The 14612-nt window shown below is 38.0% G+C and overlaps 1 pseudogene; it reads left to right on the forward strand.

Moving 5' to 3' along the window:
- The first annotated feature begins 1107 nt into the window (after positions 1-1107).
- Positions 1108-14612, forward strand: part of LOC149167382 (ABC transporter G family member 35 pseudogene) — a 98893-nt pseudogene continuing 85388 nt past the window's right edge.

A 14612-nucleotide genomic window follows, 5' to 3' on the forward strand; every position in this document is an offset into this window, starting at 1 on the left:
GAACAAAGGAAAGAAGAAACCCTGGCCCACCTTCCCCTTCACCCATCGGGGCGTACGTGGTAGAAAATTTCAAACAGGTAGAGGCAAAGGTTGATGCACTGAAAGGAAGCCTTTTCGTAATGCTCAACTACTGAACTTATGATCCGGAGAAGATAGTAGCTGCTCATTGCAAGAAGGAAAAATTCAGTTGGTCATATTCTCATACCCAAAAGAACATTGAATACAAGGTGAGGAATTGGTATAATGCTACAAGAAAATTCAGCCCAAGTGAAGAGCAGTATACTAAGGATGAACCCCAAGACGATTCCTAGGAAGATATAACCCTCAAAGAGAGATCTTCTTCCATAAAGAAAAAGCAGCTCGGAGCACCAACAAGCACTAGGGAGGCTGAGTAGCACAAAGGGAAGGAGGTTGAAGACCCTGTAAGCGACAACAAGGAGGAGGATATAATGGTGGAAAAAAGAAATGCCCACTTATCAAGGAAAAAGCGAGAGCTCAAGATGCAAAGGGAGCTGGAGAAAAAACAACCTCCAGATTCCAGCAACCAGAGCCAGAACGAGAAAAGGAGAAGGCAGGAGGAACAAGAGAAGGAGAAACAGTTGCAAGAAAAACAATGGAACAAGAAGAGGCGGAGAGAAAAAAGCAGGAAGAAGAAGAGAGGAAAAGGCAGGAAGAGGATGAGCAGAAAAAACGGGAAGAAGAAGAAGCTGAGAAGAGAAGGCAAGAATAAAACAGGAGGTTGGAACAAGAGATGAAGAACATGGATGATGAACTAGAGAGGCAATGGGCATTAGCAGAAGAAGAGAAAAGGCAACGAGAAGAGCTTAGGAGGGATACAGAAAAGGAAGCCGGAGAAAGCGAACAAGGGGAGACCAGCAAAACAGCTGACTTGGGCACGGGACAAAACGAGCTTCCTCCATTAGACATACTCCCTACTACTCCCCTCATTAGCGGACATCTCCCACTCCAAGAGCTGGGCATCTCAGAGGATCAAGATGAGGAGGTCCTAGATCTCACTTGACTCACTTTCGATGAGATAAACCTCAATATCATACAAGAAAGGAAGAAGTTTTGCAACAGGAACTAGCCGAGCCTCTGTCAGTGACCATGGCCAAAGATATCGTGCCTAATATTACAACAAACCCTCAAATGATTGCCTCGGATGGGACGGCTTTCGCGGTTGCCACAGAACATAATGGGGCCAGGATAAGAAAACAAATTGTGGATTTGTAGAACAGGCTTTACACATCCGAACAAAGGGTCACCATGTTAGAACAGGAAAAGAAGAAGATGGAGTAAGAGAACGCGTCACTCCCCTTAGTACACTCAAGCACAACAGAGTTCCAAGCAACCATTGAGGCAGAAACATAGACTCTGGGGGAAGCCATGACTGTAGTTTACGAGGAAATGTCTAAACTACACCACACAATAGCCCCCATTGTGGCCATCCAGGCTCACAGAAAAGAAAGGCTAGCCATGCTTAAAGAAGTTGTGACTGCTTTGGATAGGATACATGAATGGTCCATTAAGTATCCGGGGGCCTCGACTGTGGTCCCTAAGAAGGACTGAATTACCATGCTAAATACTAAAGTCCAGCTCCGCATCAAAGTTCAGTCTAAAGACAAACTAGCCAAATATGTGGAAAGAGTACTGGCATCCTACAAGCATCTTTTTAGCAGCTTGGAATCAGTAATCCAATTACATGGAGTGCCCGCAATAGGAGAGGTTGGGCAGGTCAGGAAGCAGGAAGAAATCACCTCGGAAGTACATGCATTCATAGAGACATTTAAAGAAGCAACCCGCACAAAGGACATGCCGATTACCAAAGAAAACATCACACATTATGTGGTAGAACTAGTGAGGATCTACACCAAGCTAGTAACCTTGGATAATCAGGTGCACGCCAAACGGAGCACTCTCATTCCCGATTCCCTCGAGTGCCTACATCAAAATGACGAAGGTTAGCAACAGATCATGCCCATTGCAATAGAATATAACTTGTGGCGCACATATTTGACAGAACAGCTCAAGCTTGACATTCCAGAACTTGCCATTATTAAATTGGTGAATTAGGTTGATAGTGATTTCATGACATTTTTTGTCTATAGTAGCCTAAAACACCTTGTGAATATGAAAGGTCATGTAGAATACCGAAAGTCATGTTGAGAATACAAAAGGTCATGAGGTAGTCCAAGAGTCAAGGGTAGACCAAGAGTCGCTCTTACCCCATAAATAAACCCTCAGGCCTCATTTGTAAAGGACTTTTTGCTGAGGACTTTTTGGAGACATACATTGCTTGAGAGAATAGATGTCCTTTTAATATATGCAAGGAATGATTGTAAGCTTCTACTATTGGATTCTTTAAATGCTTTATGTGCTAATTCCATGAGTATTTTCCTTGCGGTCTTCTCACATGCTGTCTCATACTCCACACTTTATGTTGCTTCGTATGAATGGTATTTGTTTCGCTAACTCTATACTCGTGTGAGTGAACTATTTCTTTGGTGTTGGTATAATCTGTTTTAGACGCACAAGTTATGCATGTTTATAAATGTTTGATCATTGTGAATTTATTTACAATTATTAAGCATTTCATCTTAGAATACATGAGTCTTATTTAGAGTCTGCTAACAACAACTCCACATAAGGTTTATGTTGTTTATGGTTTGGCTATTCGTGGTATATGTGACATAGATATTTGTCAATTATTTCCTTGTATTTATTTAAGGTCCAAAGTAGACTCTACAAAACTGAATGGCAGCTGGGGCCTGGGCCTACATACCGGAAGGGATCCCTACCACAAACGGTGTAGGTTCTAGTTGGGAGCCTACACCGGGGAGATCCTCTTGACTGTTGGCAGAATATTCCAGCCCATCAACAAAATCTAAGTCAAAACATACTCTCAAGGAGGAATTATACCTCTTGAGAACTTATGATGATAAGTACAAGAAATAGACAACTTTGGAGCACGATAAAGCTAGGTAGGGACAAAGTATATCAATACCTTCCACACATTGCATTCAAAGTTAATATAAAGGACTCTAAGTAACACTTTGTTCATCTAAAAATAAACACAATGTATCAACATCTCTTCATTAGGAGCAACTTACCAACAACTTGTTAAGATCAAGAAAAAGTAATGACTAAAGGGTCAAAGAGAGTTTAGGTCTAAAAATTAGCTATAGCAACAAAATTATGAAGGTGGCCTTAGTTGAAATAGAAAAGGTAAAATGACAATAAATGATATCCACACATTCTCTTGGTACAAAACTAATGAATGTCATTCCAAACAATTGTTATTTTCCAAGATGATAGCCTTGGAATCTTTGTGTGGATTGGGCTCTAATTTATGAGTTGGATATGGGAAAATGGATCATCAACAAAAAACTTAGTGTTACCATCACTACAACAAAATCCCAATAAAAGGAACAATAGGAGCCTAATGAAAGTGACTACCTCTTATACTTGCAAATGTGGGTGAGGTGGACTTTGCTACATTTTATTGTTTACGATGGTAACTAGAAGAACCTATTCTCAACAAAGGTAATCAAGAAGTTGAAGTCACGAATGACATTACATGCCCAACCATACACCATCAATTAAATGAGCTAAGGATGAGAATCTATGTTAATCAATGGTGTTGCATGCACTTTGACATCAAGCCCTTCAAAGATAGCCATATGTCTTGAAGATGAACCACACTTGTTGGTTCGAAATGTCCACATAGAAGTTTCCAATGTGATGGACCTGGAAGAAGAAGTTCAACACAATCCAAATCACAAAAGCCTCAATTTTGAAAAACTTGAAGTTTGTGATGCTCTTTCAGGATAAACATATATGTGAAAGCATCATGTTGGTTACAAGTCTAGACATTGTATTATCAATGTTACTTTAGGGGGGTAGCTCTATAAGATACTAGAGGTGGCCCCATAACTTGTTATCTTTTATGGTTACTTTAAAAGTGTTTTCATCTTGCAAGGAGAGTGATAAGTCTCCTAGTCCCTTGGAAATGCTTCATGGACATATGGATGGATCAATTTCGGTGGATTCTTGACTTACTTAGAGTGATAAGAATCTATACCTACAAGGTAGTTGCACTAATTTGTGTGACTACTAAACTATTGGGTGTACACAATGAGGGATTTGATTACTCGATGAGGCAAGGAACCTACTTATGAGGAGAAGTTCTAGGCACTTAGAGGAGGGCACTTAACTCTTGAAGCTTGGAAGCATGTGATATGCATCTTGACAGTTGTACACTTGACTTGAGGAAGCTTGAGTTGAGGGGCATACCTCATGGAAGTTGTTGATGGACTTGGATACATAATTTGAGGAGTTACATTGGATATTGCTGACCACATTGATACACATGAAAGTATAATTATTCACTTTGTTAGGATATTCTGACACGTAGGAAATTTAAGTATAACTTGGTCTAGTGTAGAGTTAGGTAAAATGTGTTTCTTTACTATGTACTTTTGTAACTTACAATCCGACGGTCATGATATGTTCTAGACATGAAGTGACCTGACGGTTCATTCTCTCATCGGTAATACTGACACTTGATCCATGGCTTAACACCCGATTGGTCCATGATCTCTATTTAAAGAGCATGGAGGGTCATTTGTAAGGTGACCGTTCATGAGAGAAGCTTATGCAAATTTTCTTTCTTTGATTAATAAATTGCCTGAAGTGGCTGCGTTGGCTCAGGCCGTGGATTGTTTCCCTCTTTGAGTGTTTTAACCATGTCAAGAATACTAGTGTATTGATCTGTGATCTATTTGTGAGCGGTGTCATTTGGTGTTCTATCTGAGGAATTTACCCTGTAAATTCCTACATGGTATTAAAGCTATTTGAGGGCCGCATCCGTTGGTGATCTAAATTGGAAGCCGGTACAACTACATTCGATTGTCGTTTCATAGATCTATTGTTTCTGACCATTTTCGGGCTGAGAGGACTGCTCTATTGGGTTAGGAGCATCTATTCTAGTAAGGAACCCCTTTCATTTCACGTGAAAAGGTTTCTGGCAGCCCTAACTACGTCATTTTTAAGATCTGGAGGTATACAATCTTTATTTGCAGTTTTAGTTATTTATCTCTCTGTTTTTTATTGCTGGATCTATACCTTTCATTTCTGCATATGCTCTTTGCCCCGCAGCTCTATGTGATTTGGGTAAATCAGAAACAAAAATGAAGGATTTTTCTCATGCGTATGTTCTTTTCTGTCGTGCCTTAGTGTGATCACGAAAAACCAAAAACATTGAGGAAAATATTTAGTTTCTAGCAAAAGCTAACTTCAAGCTATAAGGTTTGTTTTTTTTTTTTATGTCTGTGTTGGGTTGTGTGGCTTTTTCTTTTGTAGGCAAAAATGACTTTTTCAAGTAAGCACGCACCCCAAAGATTCAGTGGCTAACAAAAAAACAAAAACAAAAATCCTTCATCTTTTCCAAAAATTACTAACCTTTTGAACTAGTTCACTTGGTTCAAAGTTACTTTATGAGAATAGAGGTCTTGAGTTCAAGTCTTTCTTTTTGTTGAGTTACTTTTTCAAAAAACACATGTAACTTATGTTTTAAAGTTACTTTATGTAAAAGTGTTCTCACCCATTATAAAAAGTGAGTCACTTATAATTCTAAAGTCTCTTTATCTTTTATTTAAGTTACAATTTAGTGGGTAGCTCATAAAATACCATTGTAAAAGTGACTTTCACTTATTTATAAAAGTGGGTGACATTTTTTTTTTTTTTTTTAAGTGAGCTAATTATATGAAGTTTGGAACGCGGGGGCGGGTAGCGGGGGGGGAGATTTTTTTTAAATATAACATTATCATTCACTTTCGCACATTCACGCTCTTCGTCGGCATATTCAACAACTTTTCTTCAAAAAGCGATAACTTCTTCATCCAGAAGTCGTTTTCAGAGCCATTTTTTTAATCGGCCTAATTTTTCGAGATCTTTCCATTGGAATACTTAGTTTCAGAATCTACAACTTCAGTTTCTATTAAAATGGAAATCCCATGCCAAGTTATTATTGACAACACCAACTACTTGCAATGGTGGTACTACATTGTGGATTTACTCAGAAGTAAAGGTCTTTACAGAATAGTCTCAGGCCAAGAAACTAAACCTAAAGATGAAGATAAGGCAGCCAAATGAAAAAATAGGCAAGATCAAACACGTGGGTTAATAGGGATGTCTATTTCTCAAGACCTTAGATTCCATGTCACAGAACTTGATACCCCTAATGAAGCAATGAAACAACTCAATAAAGCTTTTGGAATTAAAAATGAAATTAGGGCCCATTAACTCGAAAATGAGTTGCTTACGTTGGACCCCAATAATTTTTCTTTCATTGAAGATTTTTTGTCCAAGTTCAAGACCCTTAGACTTCTCTTAGAAGGTGTTAAGGTTAAGAAAGAAGAAGGTAACCTTAACTATTCCATTCTTACTGAGTTGGTACCAGCCTACTCTGTGTTTGTTTCCACCTTCCATTCTACTAGAGAAGCCTTTATTTCTCAAGGACAAGACTACAAGTCCCCCTCTTTTGATGCCTTTTGTGATTCTTTAATAAGAGAACAAGAAAAACTCTTACATCATAGTCTTCTTAATCTTGGAAGCTCTTATAAGAAAGCCTTAGCAGCCCAGCAACAACCAAATTCAAAGAATCCTAAGAAGCAGTATCCTAAAAAGAATGGTCCTAAACTAAACAAGGGTCTTAAGAAATTTTAGTCTCAAAATGAAAAATCTATTCAACGAAATGATAAGGCAAATAAAAACAAAGGGAAGAAGACTGATAGACATTTCAACTTTTGTCAAGATGGCCACTTAGAATCCAAATGCTTTAAGAAGATGGAAGCCTTGGAAGCAGCAATGAAGAAGCATAACATCCATTTGGAGCACTCTTCAACTTCAAATTCATCTTCAGGAATAACACTTTCTGCATGTGGTTGCTAAGCATCTCGGTTTGGTTATGCACTAAATGTATCTTCTTATTCTCATTCTCATGAGTGGCTCATTGATTCTGGAGCTTCTTATCACATGGCCAAAAACAAAGCCATGTTTTCTTCTTTAAATGATTGTAACACCAAAAATATATATGTTGGTGATGATAGATCTCTTAGTGTTGTAGGGACTGGAACTGTTCATCTAGACAATGGTCAATTTAATGATGTATTATGTGTTCCAACCTTATCCTGCAACCTTCTATCTGTATATCAGATAACTCATTCAGGTGAAGGTAAAACCGTTGAATTTTCACCTCATGATGTTGTAATTAAGGACCTAAGAGATCCTAGACAAATTTTAGCTACTGGCATTGTTGATGATTCTACAAGGTTGTATAAGTTTAACAACTTTGGGTTGTTAAATCTTCCCTCAGTATTTGTTGCCCATAATGATGAAGTGAGTAAACTTTGGCATGAACAATTTGGTCACTTAAACTATTGCTCCCTTCAAAATCTATATAAAGAAAATATGGTGACAGGTCTTCCTATGGTATCTTGTAGAGATGGTGTTTGTTTCGGATGTGTACTCGGAAAAAATCATCAGGATAGTTTTGAAAAACGTGCCTCTTAGCATGCCTTAGCGCCTTTACAACTTGTGCATAGTAATTTATGTGGTCCACTTCTAGTTGTTTCATTCTCTGGCTACAAGTATTTCTTAACTTTCATTGACGATTTCTCCAAATGCACTTGGGTATACTTCTTAAAACCCAAGAGTGAAGTATTTAACATGTTCTTGGCCTTTAAGGCCTTTGTTGAGAAACAATCTGGACATCAAATTCTTAAGCTAAGATCTGATAATGGCGGAGAATATGTTAGCAACAAATTCATTAACTTTTGCACTGAGCATGGAATTCAAATCCAACATATTGTTCCATATACTCCACAACAAAATGGTGTAACCCAAAGGAAGAATCGCACCTTAAAGGAAATGGCTAATTGTATGCTTCAATCTAAAGGACTTAGTCTTAATTTTTGGGCAGAAGCAATTAACTGTGCAAATTACATAGTAAATCGCACTCCTACTAAGGTTTTAAAGAATATCACTCCAGAAGAAGCATGGAGCTCAATTAAACCAGATGTAAGTCACTTTCGTGTTTTTGGAAGTGAAGCATGGGCCCATATTCCAGATGAGAAACATAAATCTTTAGAACCTAAGAGTGAAAAATGTATTTTTGTTGGATATTCTGAAGATGTCAAAGGATATAGACTTCTTTCACCTAAGTCCAAAAATGTTATCATTAGAAGAGATGTAAAGTTTTCTGAAAATATATCGGCCTACAAGCCTAGTTCGGCAAATGTGCCACCTCTCTCTATCCCTTATACTTCTGAAAATATTTCTTCTTCAGATGATGACAACGAGGATGACAATCCTCCCCCACCTTCTCAGGATCCTCCTTCAGCTCCTCAGCTTCCAAAATGGGTCTGTGCTACTCGGGATGCAACAGGTGCTCTTACAGGTGATCCTACAGATCAACGACATACACGTTCTCAGTTTGATAGAGCCTCTTTTTTATTAGCTCAAGCTTCAATGAATTATGATCCCGAAACCTTTGCGGAAGCTTCAGGCCATCCAGATTGGGATGCAGCTATGAATGAATAATATGGTTCATTATTGGCAAATGATACATGGGATCTTGTTCCTCTTCCAAAGGGAAGAAAACTTGCTAGATGTAAATGGGTTTACATAACCAAGTTTGGAACAGATGGAAAAGTTGATAAACATAAAGCTCGCCTTGTTGCTAAGTGTTTTTCACAAGTTGAAGGCATTGACTATATTGAAACCTTCTCCCATGTTGCCAAAATGAACTCTATCCGCCTTGTTCTTTCCCTTGCTACCTCTTTCAAATGGGAAGTCGATCAAATGGATGTTAAATTTTCCTTCTTGCAGGGGACTTGCATGAAGAAATCTATATGGAACAACCCCCTGGCTTTATAAAAACATCCTCCAGCCTTGTATGTTGGCTTAAGAAATCCCTTTATGGTCTCTAGCAAGCCCCTCGGGCTTGGTATGCCAAAATGGATAGCTTTCTTTTAAACACTGGTTTTTCTAGGTGTCATTTTGACAATACTGTCTACACCAAGAAAGTGGGTAAGTCTCTTATCATTCTTGTTATTTATGTTGATGATCTTATCCTTACTGGTAGTGATCCCAACCTTATAAACCATGTGAAGTCCAGCCTTAAAAATCAGTTTAAAATGACAGACTTAGGACACTTGCATTATTTTCTTGGTATTCAAGTCTTGCAATCCAAGGAAGGTATTTCCCTTTCCCTGTCCAAGTATGCCTGTGATCTTCTACGCTACTTTCACATGGAAGACCTTAAGCCATCCCCTTCTCCCTTTTAGTATGGAGCCAAACTTTCAGTCACTTGTACTTTCCCTGAAGTTTATGCTTCCTTATACCGTCAACTTGTAGGAAAACTTTTGTATCTGACCCATACCCATCCTAGCCTTTCCTTTGTTGTTGGCCTTATTTCTCGGTTTATGCAAAACCCACGTGAAAGTCATTGGAACGCAGTTAAAAGAATACTTCGTTATGTTCGAGGTACAGTTCAGTTTGGGATTCATTACAGTGCAGAAGCATCTCCTCTATTGGTTGATTTCACTGATTCCGATTGGGCTGGTGACCCTGATGATCGGAAGTCTACTACAGGTTATGTCTTCACTCTTGGTTCTGGACCTATTACATGGGATTGCAAGAAATAAAGTGTCATTTCTCTTTCTTTAGCTGAAGAAGAGTATCGTGGTGCCATAAAAGCTAGTAAGGAAGCCCTATGGCTTCGTTAGATCCTGTCAGAGTTTGGCTTTTAGCAGCAACATCTGACTACACTTTGGTGTGATCATCAAAGTGCCATTCAACTATGCAAAGATCCAATCCAACATTAGCACAACAAACACATTGAACTACACATGCACTTCATTAAAAAGCTCATTCATGACCATGTTCTTGAAGTGCAATATTGTTCAACTGATGATCAAGTTGTAGATATATTTACAAAGGCTCTCATAGAGGTGAAGTTTACTAAACTTCGGTTTATGGTTGGAGTTAAGGAAGTTTTCACTAAGGGGGGATAGGCTCTAATGCTTCCTTCCTTCTCCTATTGTGTCATATTTGTACATCCTTCAATCCTATCCCAAGTTGTTCTTAAGGGGGGATGTTAGGATATTCCGACACACAAGAAATAATTAAGTATAACTTGGCCTAGTGTAGAGTTAGGTAAAGTGTGTTTCTTTACTATATACTTTTGTAACTTACAATCCGATGGTCACGATATGTTCTAGACATGAAGTGATTTGATAGTTCATTATCTCCTCGGTATTACCGACACTTGATCCATGGCTTAACACCCAATTGGTCCATGATCTCTATTTAAGGAGCATGGAGGGTCATTTGTAAGGTGACTGTTCATGAGAGAATCTTATGTAAATTTTCTTTCTTTGATTGATAAATTGGCTGAAGTGGCCGTGTTGGCTCAAGCCGTGGACTATTTCCCTCTTTGAGGATTTTAACCACGTTAAGAATACTAGTGTATTGATCTGTGATCTATTTATGAGCGGTGTCCTTTGGTGTTCTATTTGAGGAACTTACCCTATACATTCCTACACACTTGAGAGGACATGTGGCACATAGTTAAACAAGGATTACCTTTCATGAGGACACTTGGATAATGGAACACCATGGAAGAGGGATAATTTGACTATAATAACTTGTTGGAGAGAATGTCGTCTTGGATGATGGCATTGATTCAAATGAAAATTTTACTTGGAGGGCATTTGACTTCAAGGGTTGGATAAGCCCTGGTTTGTCACACTCACCTTCTTGTATTGCAAATCACTGCATGTGGAGTTGCCTCTTTGGTTACTTGTATGGACTTATGCACTTAGTTTATGATGATGTGTGTCATCTATTATATGTATAATAGAGGAGATAGATCTTGTATTCATTTTTAGAGAAGGATGCTAGCTTTCATGAGGAAACCATAAGAGAAGACATGGATTGAGAGACGTGTCTTGGATGTTATTGGAGATATTGCTCTTGTGTGATGTTAGTGTTTTGATATGCATGTAAACCCTAGAGAATAACACGATGTTGAAGATGATGATGATTATCATAGCTTTTGTTGTGGTAGTATTATTTATACCCTTGTAAAATACATGGAGAGTGGAGCTAATGCATTACACGATTTTGGACCCTTATTTCTATGGGTTGTGAGACTATGGAAATATCACTGAGAGAATACCTTAATGAGTCTTCAACATGGTGTGATGCCTAGAGAATAACACGATGTTGAAGATGATGATGATTATCATAGATTTTGTTATGGTAATACGATTTATGCCCTTGTAAAATACATGGAGAGTGGAGCTAATGCATTACACGATTTTGGACCCTTATATCTATGGGTTGTGAGACTATGGAAATATCATTGAGAGAATACCTTAATGAGTCTTCAACATGGCGTGATGCCTATTGGGCCTAAGAATTATCCTTAAAATACATCCACTTTCACTCCATTCAACATCCACTTTCTCTCCATTCACACATTTTCTCACCTCTAATCCACCACCATGTCATCACATTAGCTTCACTTTCATCATTAAATGGGTTATCATTATGTTTGCAAAACATTATTAATTCTTAGTATTTTTAAGAGAATTTGTGGTTAAACTTTGGAAAATAATATCCATATATTATACCTAACAAATAGAATGAGTTTGTTGACATGTGTAGGTACAAAGGAAGCTTCTAAGGCACCCTTATGTGGCACTCTATGTTCAAATTCGAATTTGAGGAGATCATGGACCTTATGGATAAGATCATGGACCTCATGGAGAAGATCATGGAGGATAGGGTTATGTGCCACCATTGGTTGAGAGATATGTGGATTTGAAGAGGAAATAGTGGATCATCATTATGAGTTTGTTATCCCATCTTGTTGTATAAATAGGAGTGTTATCTCCTTCATTTGTAATCTTAATTTTTAGAATTTAGAAACTTCGTCCTTCATTTGTAATTTTAGATTTTAGGATCATTATAATGGAGAATTAGAACCTTTTGGAATGTAGAACTTGGAGCTTGTAATTGCAATTTGCAATTGAGGATAAATAAAGTGGATTGGATTTTCTTCTACATTTGACTTCTTTCTAGGTGTGCTTGTGGAGCTATGGAGGGCCCCCATTGCCTCACTTGCATACTTGTTTTGGTATAATAAGCTTTCATTTATGTTTTTAATTTCATTACTTTAAAGATCTTGATACTGGAAATATAAATGAATAGTGTCTTGTAAGAGAGCTTTAATATTTCCTGTAATCAATTTGAATTATGTTTAAATGCCTTCATTTCTTAGTTTATTGATTAAGATGGTTAGAAATATTAATGAATAGTCTCCTGTAAGGGAGCTTCAATATTTCTTACACTTGTCATAATGTCTTTTAATTTTTAGATTTCATTTTGTTAAATGACTAAATAGGTGTTGGAGATCCCAATGAAAAACCTCCTGTAAGGGAGCTTTGGCATTTCTTCACCTAGCTTAGTTTAGTTTGTCTCTAAGTCCATATATATTGGATGATCCTCAAAGTTTACTTACCCGGATTGATAGTAAATGAAACTCTAATTTGCATTCGCATTTTAGACCCAAACAATGCCTTGCTTGGAAGAAGGTTTTGTTTTATATCCTTGATGTTCCATGAAGGTCTTTATGCTTGTGTTGATACAAGAGTTGAAACCTAGGGTTTGAGGACTTAATTCTTAGGATGAAAAAGTGGATTTGGGGGCTAGCATTTAAGTTGTCTATCCATGTACGCTTGTCATGCAACATAGATAGGTATTTTAAACCCTAAGAAGACAAAAATTCTAGTGAGAAGAGCTTGTGTGATACAACTTTGTTTATGTGCCAAGGAGGACTTGTTAGTGTTGATACCAACATGTTGAAGATCTTTAGTGGGGTGACCAACTTTAGTTGGGATTGATTCCTAACTAGGAAGAGTTGTTGAATATTGCTTTCTTATGGTTTCCTCAACTTTGTGATGATATTGTATATAATTTAATTGTATTGCAGCTCTCTCTCTCTCTTGAATATTTGTTGAATAGTGTTTTCTTATGGTTTCCCCAACTTTGTGATGATATTGTATGTAATGTAATTGCACTACATCTCTCTCTCTCTCTCAGAGTTGTTGAATAGTGTAATGTAATTGTATTGCATCTCTCTCTCTCCCCCTCGAAGATTTGTTGAAAAGTGTTTTCTTATGGTTTCCCCAACTTTGTGTTGATATTGTATGTAATGTAATTGTACTACATCTCTCTCTCGCTCTCTCTCAGAGTTGTTGAATAGTGTAATGTAATTGTATTGCATCTCTCTCTTGGAGATTTGTTGAATAGTGTTTTTTTATGCTTTCCCCAACTTTGTGATGATATTGCATGTAATGTACCTCTCTCTCTCTCTCTGTTAACCAAGCAATCCCTTCTACGGATAGAAGCGATCCCTCTAGCCCAATGTGTGGGTCTAGTAACAACCATAACAAAACAAGCAAACTTACATAACCTAAATCAGAATGACAAATGAGAAAGGGAGATGGCCTATCTCTCTCCTGTGCGCTCGACCTTTGATGATGATCTCGATCTCTTAGCTCCTAGGCTCACTGCTCGCTATTCTTTACGTCCAAATACTTGCAAGAGAGATCAAGAGACAACAACAAGTGATATCATAGCATATGCATTCCAATGTAAGTTATATAACAGATCAAGGAGTATTGTACTAAGAAAATTATCATAGATAAGCTTATGGGAAGTAAAACATGTTTTGTATCAATGATTAAATCGAAGAGGGGAGCATACAACTAGTGCCTTGATGTTGAAGCCCTCCTTCAGGATGGTTCCAAGTCTAAGCCAAACTTAACAAGCTCTCCTTTCCTCTGTCACCAAAATGGCAACATCTAAGCACAATTGAGCATAATAATGGCAACCAGCAATGACCAACCCATTGAGGAAAGTGAAGAACAAATTTATAGTGAGGGAGAGGGAGTTAGAGATCCACCAAAAGGGGAAGCAGGTCGTTATCCCAAAGGTAAGATCCCTAAAGGGAGGATCAAGGGCTCTAAATGGGAGTACTCAACCATATCTTAATACAACAACTACTAACTCATCATTCTCGAGGCTTCTAGTAAGAGAAGCTTCTGCTCCATTTTGGAGAAACTACCTGAAGAGGACCAGTGCAAATTTTCGTATCAAAAGTCGCACTACTAGTGCTAGTCACTAGTTAGACAAAAGGTTACCAACATGCATTTGCCTACTAAAAGTAGCTTTGGTCTTGCAAATTAGGGTTTTTCACAAGTTTTTCCAGAATTGCTTCAAGACATTAGTTTTCCATCTCTTCAAGGATGTGTTGAGCATATAATTCGTGGTGAATGAGTTTACACAACTTCTATCACTTTATGACATTTGTGATGGTAGTGGCACAAAGGAAGACACTTCGGTAGAGAGTTGGGAATGTGACAAAATATTGTGTAACGGATGCCCCTTAAAGCATGAAAGCATACATGAAGTGATGGTTGAAGTACTTTATTAGTTAAGGAAAGGAACGTGGAAGACCACTGTCAGGAGACCTGCAAATC

Source organism: Pinus tabuliformis, chromosome 5_1 (assembly GCF_031772625.1).
Source record: "Pinus tabuliformis cultivar Carrire ecotype Pingquan chromosome 5_1, CPIR1, whole genome shotgun sequence".
NCBI lineage: Eukaryota > Viridiplantae > Streptophyta > Pinopsida > Pinales > Pinaceae > Pinus > Pinus tabuliformis.